The sequence below is a fragment of the Nicotiana tabacum genome, chromosome 3, assembly GCF_000715075.1.
Source record: "Nicotiana tabacum cultivar K326 chromosome 3, ASM71507v2, whole genome shotgun sequence".
NCBI classification, from domain to species: domain Eukaryota; kingdom Viridiplantae; phylum Streptophyta; class Magnoliopsida; order Solanales; family Solanaceae; genus Nicotiana; species Nicotiana tabacum.
The window spans coordinates 127,765,229-127,772,604 of record NC_134082.1 but is presented as its reverse complement, the minus strand read 5'-3'; the positions used below and the strand labels follow the sequence as shown (position 1 = coordinate 127,772,604).

Sequence of the window (7,376 nt, the reverse complement as noted above, 5' to 3'; positions counted from 1 at the left end):
CTCTAAAGCTCTCTCCTGGCTTCTTCTCAAGTTTCAGCAATGTGAGACGGTCAGGGACGATCTCAAGGTTGTACTGGAAGTGACCTGCGAATGTTTGTGCTAGATCGTCCCAGGTGTACCACCTGCTCGGATCCTGTCTTGTGTACCATTCCAGTGCAGACCCACTTAGACTTTGACCAAAGTAAGCTATTAGCAACTCATCTTTACCACCTGCTCCTCCCATCTTGTTGCAAAACCCTCGCAGATGTGCCATTGGATCACTGTGCCCCTCGTATAGATCAAACTTTGGCATCTTGAACCCTGCCGGTAATTGAACATCAGGGAAAGGACATAGATCTTTGTAAGCTACACTGACCTGATTGCCTAACCCATGTATATTCCTGAAGGACTGCTCCAGGCTTTTAAATTTTCGAAGCACTTCGTCCTGCTCTGGGCCCTTAGCCGGCTTTTCAGTCTCCACCGGGATTTCAAAGTGAGGATTATAAGTATATGGCTCGGGTGCTTTGAGGGTAGGTTCAGGGGGTAATATTGGTTATCGTGAGCCTGAAACAATGGCCCACTGGATGATCTTTGTAACATGGTTGGTGGGGGTGCCACGAAAACAGGAACATTTGGTGGGGGAAGGTTCTGATTGGGTGGTGGAGCTTGGGGATCATAGGGATTTCTTCCCTGATAGTAGTGGTGACTTGGGAAGCTTGTCGAAGGACCGGGTGAAGGGTATTCCGGCGTGTGTCCTGGTGGGAGAGTAGGAGTAACGGGTGGTTCGGGCCCCTTTTGTACCCTAGATAGGGCTAGCTGCATTTCGTTCATCTCCAGACTCATTTTTTCCATTTTTTCCATTGCCTCTTTCAGCATCTGACTTTCCGTCCTTTCCTCTTCAACACTATTTTCTGAGTTAGTCATGCTTTTCGGTATGGGCCCTTTGGATCTTGTTTGGTAATGGTAATCTGGCAGAACGTTCTAACAAACTAACTGGTTTGAAATCTCTGGAAAACAACAAACTTGTTAGCGTTAGAGTTTAACACATATTGCATTTGCACGTTGGGGAATGCAATGTTCCTAGGCAGTTTAACCATTTCTAATATGTCTTTGCTCCGTATGCATCATCCCGGCTTATTTTACTTGTGCCTTTTAGGTGTTTCTGAAACTTTCCTTTATTTGCTTTCTCTTTCTCTCTTTTTCTTTGTTTCTTTTCCTTTCTTTTATTCACTTTTTTTTAGCGGTGGTCGAATCTTATGTGGATTGCCTACGTATCATGTCCCCGCATGAATCAAACCGTGCGTAGTTCTACCACAAATAAAGACACCAATTTTTGGAAAATTTATTTCATTACTAAAACTTCTATTACAAACTACCCATTTGGAAAAGGAAAACAAAATACAGACTCCGAAGTACTAACATAATTTGATGCCAAAAGGAAATACACGGACAGACAACAGACTTTTGAAAATAGAAAAATACAGATTTGAACTAGGAGTACATTAATGCTTTGAATTTTGGTGCCCACAGGGCATCGTTCGGCCTTTCCGCGGGCTTTGGTGCAAGGCCCCTTTGCAAGATTTTCAATTCTTCCATGATTCGGTGGACGTAACCCATGACTGAAGCAAAAAGGGTATCACGGGGTATTTCCTCACATGCTAGGCACCTCATGGTGACGTAATGCCCAATCTCCTCAATTCTACCCCTGAGTTTATCCCTTTCCATGAACAGTTGCTCTATTCGTTGATTCTTTGCTCCCAGTACTTGAGCGTTGTCAGCGAGTTGATCTTGGAACCTCTCCGTTTGGTCTTCCATTCGGGCCATTAAATCAAAGCAGTGCTTCCTGTCCGTTCTGGCATCTCGGGCTTGTCTAAAGACCCGCTCTTTGAGAGTGGAATTTGTTTCTCTTAATATTTCAATGCTCGCTTCATAATCCCTTCTCACTTGTCGTAAGTGCTTTGCTCGCGATGTTGTACCTTTTGCCCATCTGGCTCGAATTCTTGCTATGCAGGCCTCTGATCTTGCCAAACCCTCTCGGCTTTCAATGACTTGGTTTCTCAACCCAGTTATCAGACCTTCGTCAGACCGGCTCCTTTGTTGGTTGTCGGCATCCATTCTGACTCGTTGGATTTGGGCTTTCAAGGCCTTATTTTCTTGAGTCAATCTGTTCTTTTTTCCTATGTCAGCATCGACTTGCACGCTATTTTCATATTTCAGATCCTCAATTTGCTGTTTCAGCTTGCCAATTTCAACCCAATAGCCTTCTTCTCTTGCCAGCCAGCCCCATTGTTCTTGCGAGTCATTCATGAATTGCTGGACATGGGCTCTTTTAGCAGGCCTTTGATGAATCCGGAACCTTTTCCCAAACCATGCATCATACTTCGGGTCCACCTAGCCTTTGGCTAAATCTCGCACCATAGTTTTGGGCTCAAGGAATATGCATTCATGCCACAATTTGCGAATTGTATCTTCCAGGACTGTGGCATTCGGTCTTAGCTTGATGGTATGCTTGCTCAAATCTTCATCATGAGGGATAATCTGGAACCTTCCCAATTGATGCAATACCCGATGGGGAGCGTATGGTTGGATACTACGGACACCCATCAGAAGAACATAACATTCTTTGGCCGACATGTATATTGCTTCAGTAGCGGGCAACCACCCAAACGCCCATTCAATTTGGTCCGCCGTTAGTGATCTCAGTCGTATAAACCAATCTCCAGTACCCTCGGGGAATGCAACACCCGTTACCCACTTCTCAAACTTTTCAATGCAGTTTAAACCAGTCAGCCCGAAGTTCATATACCCCACTAGATGGCAGAGATGTTCCTGTATCCACAACTGAAGTAATAGATTGCAACCTTGGAAAAAACTTCCTCCCTCCTTACACACGGTCAATGCTCGGTATATTTCTGATAAGATAAGGGGAACTATAGTGTTGTCAGCCCTTTTTATTGCGACATCAACCATCCCCACGAGACCTATCTCTATTTTCTTGTCGTCTCGTGGGCAAACCATGATTCCCAAGAATGCCGTTATGAATGCCAAGGTTCGTCTTGCTTCCTATTTACCTCTGTTTCCAGCGTGAGTCAGTCCCAAATTTGGCTCGTCAAAACCTCGCGGATTACCATAACGCTGATATTAGAACTGAAGAGCGCAGCATCCTTTTGATAAATCATTATTTTGCACAGTTCGGCTGATATTTAACAAGCCCAGAAATCGGTGTGGCGATACCGGCCTTGGTGATAACAGATACTGATTTCTCAGATTCCCATTCATACCCGCATAACCTGCTACTTCCTCCAGTGTGGGTGTAAGCTCAAAATCCGCAAAGCGAAATACATTTCGGGTCAGGTCCCAAAATGGTATCAAAGCCTCGATGACATCCGTCCTTGCCTTGACATTTAGTAGACTGATGAGACCCCCCAAGACTCTAACCACTATTTCTTTGCTGCTTTTTCTCAAATCGTCCCACCACATATGGAGCTGGAGAGGGACCTCGCTAAAGACGGTGAAGGGTTTGTTTTCACTTGTGCTCATCCTGCACATTTATTAAGGCGATTTAAACAAAAGCAAAAAATTATTTGACTCAAAAAATGATTTGACTATATTTTCAGAAAGAAAGATCCGATTTTCCGAACACGGCCTTTCAGCACTTTGGGGATGAAGATTTTAAGGCTGTGAGGGTCAACCGATAAGGATGATCAAAAGTGGCCGTTTATGCAAAGTCAGCCTTCCGGCATCCCTTTCGGGAACATTTGACTATTTTTGACATCAACGGCACCGCCCGACTTATAATAAAAAATTTTGACATTTTCTGGGTATTTTTGCAAAAAAGGGGAAGTTGGACCCGATGAGGGTTGCCTACGTATCTCACATCCGGTGAGAATCAAACTGTCGTAGTTCGGGCAAATAAAATAGACTATTTTTTTTCCTAAATAAACTATTTTGAAAACAAGACAAACTAAAAATAAAGACTTTTTTTTTGCTTTCTGAATAAAACAAACTATTTAAAATAAAAACATTTTTTTTTTCATTTTCTAAAAAAATTTGGCAGAATTTCGACACTATTCGGGCATTGTATTTTCAAAACTAGTGATTAACTCTCTTAACCCTCTACACTGCTATTTCTCTTCTTTTTTTCATTTTTTTTCATTTTTCCCAATATTTAAAAGTCAGTCAGCATGCGAGTCCGAAGCATATAAATGCACATGTAGCAAGTAAGATGCATCATGATGGTCTTTTTTATTTCAGGTACACCTGTCCTAGACAGACCCAACCCCTGTGTTGAGTCTCCAAAGTCAAATGCACATGATGCAAACAAACGTTCCTGCTAGGGATCTGGCATGTGGTTTTGTCATACTAGGTTTAAAACCTGAGTGTATTGTTCTAAACCTTGCTTACCCGAGCGGACAACTCGAGCCGATGAGGAGGCAGCGTACCGGGAATACAGAAGTTTCACCGGCTTAGCAACTTATCCGAACCTCGTTCTAAAAAATTGGGATTGACTCTAAACAGAAAAGAAGTCACACGAAGTGCACCCTTCTTCATGATTTAGAAGACTCAGAAAGAAGATGGGTTTCGTAACAATTTATATACAATTCACAGAATAACAAAGTGGTAAAAGCAACATTTAGCACATTAGATGAAAAAAAATGTAATAAAATCAGATAATAAATAAAGCCAATATAACAATTATTCCAAGCTCAAATTTCTAACCCTGAACCAGTGGATCTGGGTTAACATCCCCAGCAGAGTCGCCAGAGCTGTCACACCTCCTTTTTACCTACACCCCGCAAAGGGGCGTAAAGGGAGTTTTTCCAATTAAAGGACAATCGAAACGGTATTTGTTATTTAATTCAGAGTCACCACTTGGGAGATTTATGGTGTCCCAAGTCACCGGTTGAATCTCGAATAGAGGAAAAGATTGACTTTGTATTACAGTCCGCGAACCAGAAATTTAAGTAAGGAATTCTGTTAACCCGGGAGAAGGTGTTAGGCATTCTCGAGTTCCGTGGTTCTAGCACGGTGGCTCAACTGTCATATTCGGCTTATTTATCTGATTTTTAATACATGTTGAACTTATGTGCAAATTTTAACTGTTTACCGCTTTTATTATTATTATTTTTAACGAGAATTGTAATATCGTGAAAATACGTCTCGAACCACGTCACATCCATGCACCCGTGGTTATTGACACATTTCAACTCTGTTGAGATTTGAATTTGGGTCACATAAATGTGCACCCGAATTTAGGGAGGTAATGTTATTAAAATACGCGCCTAAAAAGACTAACGCGTTATTATTTTGGGGAAGGCCATAAAATTTACTAAATAGCCCGTCCCGAATTCTAAATGTTTTACTATATACATTTAACGAGGGCCCCACAATTTATGTGTTTTGTTTAGCGAGGCTCATCTCATTTTATTATTTAAAAGAGAACTACATTCCGCTATATTTATTTAAAGAGTTAATTCAAGGTTATTTAAAACATATTGCAAGCCACGCTATATGAAATGCACCCGTGATTCACGACACATTCTATTTAACGCTATCACGATTTGGATTTGGGTCACATGAAATGCACACCCGAGTTTAGGAAGCTAATTTTAATTACGCGCCTAAAGCAACTACGCATTTTTTTAATTTTTGCGAGAGTCATGGAAGTTCAACTAAATGGCGCACCTCGATTTCTAAGGATTAAAATATTAATGACATGAGGGCTTAAATGAAACTTTCTTTTATTTACAAACTTTCTGGAAATAAAACTTCTCCTTTACATACTTTACGCTTTTCCACTCTATCTTTCAATCAGAGAAATTTGCTTCACTGCCTTTCATGACCGAAGAGCAAAGACGCTATAAATTGAATTTTAATCAAACAACTGAGTATCAAAATAAAGGCTATCCGTTCAATAAACTATTAGAATATGTGTCTAAGTGAACTACAACATCATCTGGGTATTGTACCCATGAGCCAACAGATAAATAAAGTTAAATTATGGCTAATCTAACACATGTTGATTCTTTGTAATGCACTTAAAATTTAGACAATGACATCCCTACTTGAATACTACAAAAGCACCTAATTTATAATTAATACTAACATCTTCAGAATCACAAACATGAACAAGAGGACTCTTTCTGAATACAGCGTCGATCAAAAAACGAAGAACAGGCAACCAAATCGAGATTTCATTCATAGCATTAGGAAGACAGATCTTACAATTGTAGAGCAAATAAAGTTTAGGATTGGACCTTTTATAGCTGCAATATGTTTTTGAAGCAATGAACAAGAAAATCCGACCATAGCTAACTGTTGACGACCTCGATGCACCGGACCTCGGCGAACACGAAGCTTCGATACTTGCCTCCGAACAGATCTCAAAAACGATCTCCAAAAATGGACTCAACCTCAAACGAGACCATGAGCGGACGGTGGTTTTTAAGTCGATCTCAAAGCAGCGAGAGCTCAAATGAATTCCATAACAAAACGAAAATAGAAATCAGAAAGAAGATGACTGAAACTTATTTTCATTCGATTTTCTGGTATCTTCAGGTGTAAAAACGAATCGAGAAGCTCTTTTCTGCCCAAAATCCATCCCCACACTGTTTTATTTCTATTTTTGTAGTTTTCGAATCATTTTGAACTTCTTTTGCGGATTTTTCATGGCTAAAAGTGAACAAATCAGCTGGGTTTAATGGCACTTCCGGCGGACTGCTGGTTTCACGCGAATGTCGCGATTTGGGAGATGAGTGAAGCGGATGGGGGATGGTCATTTGGAAGAAAGTGACGCTAGAACCTTTTTTTGAACGCCTCGCTGCTGGTTTTCCTTTTAGTTCAAGTAAGGTGGGAGGGCTGGTTTGGTTTCTGTCTTTTGAAGAAGACGATGGTGGGGAGGGGGTGGGTTTTTTGGTGCGCAGCTTTTTTTTGCTTTCTCCTTCAGCCTCCTTTTCGTTATTCCTGCACGCTTTTGCTGCTTTCTTCGTTTCAGCTTCTTCAACGAAGAAGCTTTCTTCGTTGATGAAGAAAGAGATCCTTCTCCGCAGCTTTTTCCTCAGACCCCCCTTTTTAAAAAAATGTCCATGTATTTAATGTCCAAAAAAAATGTGAGTCTTTCAAAATTTGACCAAAGTCCCATGCGTCTCACGTGGGTTAGGGGCTCAAGATGTGTGTCCCCCATTAGTGTCCCCCATGTGTGTGTGTCTAAAGGTGTCTCCCACTAGTCTAGGGTTTAGGGTAGTGGGCTTGGGTTGTTATGGGCTAGGATCGAATTTTGGGCCTAAAAATGGGTCGTTTGAACCCAAATGTTATTCTTTCCCCGAAACCGAGAATGAGAACACGATTTTATTTAATTAATCCTATGTAAGCAAAATAACTATTACAATGAGACTAAC

The 7,376-nt window shown here is 41.2% G+C and overlaps 1 long non-coding RNA gene across 1 annotated transcript; it reads right to left on the bottom strand.

Annotated features, from left to right (window-relative positions):
• Positions 1-1,309: 1,309 nt before the first annotated feature.
• On the bottom strand, positions 1,310-7,068 carry LOC142179498 (uncharacterized). Its single transcript, XR_012707823.1, has 2 exons — positions 6,237-7,068; positions 1,310-3,520 (listed from the first exon to the last, which is right to left on the bottom strand). It is a non-coding gene; the product is annotated as an uncharacterized LOC142179498 (long non-coding RNA).
• Between the last annotated feature and the right edge of the window lie 308 nt (positions 7,069-7,376).